The 1,914-nt window shown below is 35.6% G+C and overlaps 1 long non-coding RNA gene across 1 annotated transcript in view; it reads left to right on the plus strand.

Moving 5' to 3' along the window:
- The first annotated feature begins 981 nt into the window (after window positions 1–981).
- LOC134846977 (uncharacterized) overlaps window positions 982–1,914 on the plus strand; it is a 2,070-nt gene continuing 1,137 nt past the window's right edge. The window contains exons 1-2 of the long non-coding RNA XR_010162840.1: window positions 982–1,065; window positions 1,589–1,727. This is a non-coding gene — a long non-coding RNA (uncharacterized LOC134846977). The remainder of the gene's footprint in view (window positions 1,066–1,588; window positions 1,728–1,914) is intronic.

Below are 1,914 nucleotides of genomic sequence, written 5' to 3' on the forward strand. Positions count from 1 at the left end.
AATTTGAAAATTTAGCATATTTCTGCCGTTTTTGTAATTGGCCAATATCAATAGTAAGTCCCTGCAGTGGCGGATTTAGGGGGGGGGGGGGGGGGGGGGGGCGGTCTGGCGGACGTCAGCCCCCCTCAGGGATTCGATCACCTGCCGACCCAAAGGGTCCCCCCTTTGTACTATTTTGAGAATATCATTTTTGGCCAATGGACCCTACAAACTTTCTGAAGGCGCCTTTGGCGCCATTATATACTAATTCTAATGGCGGAGCGCGCACCGAAAAAAACGCAATTTTTTGCTCAAAATTTTCAAGAAAGTGCCTAAAAACACTTTTTTTGCGTGTTTTTCGAGATTTTGCTTGCGGTGCAGAAAATTTATACGAAATAAATTCTTCTGATAATTTGAGAGAGCTCAGAAAATTTGATCGACCTTAAAAAAATGTCGACAAAATTTTCGAAACTTTTTTGAAAGTCCGCCCCCCCCCCCTCCCGTTCCTCGAGAAAAGCCTAGATCCGCCCCTGAGTCCCTGGAAAGGTTTACTTTCTTTCAGATTTTCACGTTTTCTTTTCAAATTTTAGATCACTGAAATCTGATTGGCTGGTTTTTTTCCGCGCTTTCGCTCCTTCGCATATGAGAGATTCCAACAAACTAAACATGTCTGAACTTCGTTCTTCTAATTGATGAACTTGAAAATTGTAACTGCGCAAAGAACTCATCGTTATGTCAAGAGCTAGTTGAACAACACTTCAAGAACACGTGACTTTAAAACGACAAATGAGTTAATACCTTTTGAACAATCTAAGAAATGAAAATGAAAAATTGCGAGTACCTTCGTCTTAAAGTCCCGCTTAAACTAATTGTTGTCTTAACAGCTGTAGGCTTGCTTACCTTACCGCACACCTTCTGACAGGGTTATTTAATGATTAGCAAACAGCAAACCTCAAACAAACGTCGCCGAGTGAATTTTACTGAATAAAATATTTGTTTGCAATTGAAGTTTGGGATCTTCTATTAATAAACAAATGTACTCTAGTAAACTTTCTCTCTTGTTAATTTCGATCATTTTAAATTCAGGTTTGAAATTAAGTTTTTCGAAATATACTTATTTTTTCATTTTGCTGACCAATGGCAAAAAACTAATTTGCTCAAAAGGAAACAAATAACTGCTTGATTATTTATAAAAAAAAAACCCAACCTATTCAAGCTAGATTTGTAACCAATTTTTATTTCAGTTTCGAGTTATACTTCTTGGGCTTTCAAATGGATAACCATATTTTTAGGGAAGAATAAAAATTTAAAAATTTGTACAGAAAATTTTTCGTTTTTCGCAAAAGAAAATTTTGAACGAAGCAGGTATGCTAAAAATCATTTTAGAGTTTCTTGGTGAATTTCAAAATTGAGAGATCAAACGCTCAAACAGTTGGTACAATTTTTATCTGTTTTGAAATACTTAAGCGCATATCTGAGAAAATCAAGTCTAAAAATGAGATTTTAATGATTAAAAATGTAAATAACTTTTTTGAAAAATCGCCCGCAGCGCAAAAAAAAATGCTATCTACAATAATGATACTAAGTAAGTGAGTTGTAATCATTTTAGCGCAATTAGCGACTGGATCAGCCAGCAATAAATCCAAACAAGCTATCGGTAATCGTCCGAGTGTATTTTCATTGGATTTCGCCTTGCCTGGAAAGTATCACACCAAAGAAGCTCACTTCATTTATTGCGCCCAATTCAGGTAACAACTACAGAAGTTTGTTCTAGAAGTAGATTTTTCAAAAACTAGAAGGTAGATTTTGGCGCAATTGGAAAAGGATGTTGTCCAATTTTTTTACTGCAATTGTTTTCAGCCTGAATTTTCCGATCAACTGTTATAATATATTTTTTGTTCACAAAATTAGCGACAAATTGATCTAATTGCATTT

This window comes from Symsagittifera roscoffensis, chromosome 5 (assembly GCF_963678635.1).
Source record: "Symsagittifera roscoffensis chromosome 5, txSymRosc1.1, whole genome shotgun sequence".
NCBI classification, from domain to species: domain Eukaryota; kingdom Metazoa; phylum Xenacoelomorpha; order Acoela; family Convolutidae; genus Symsagittifera; species Symsagittifera roscoffensis.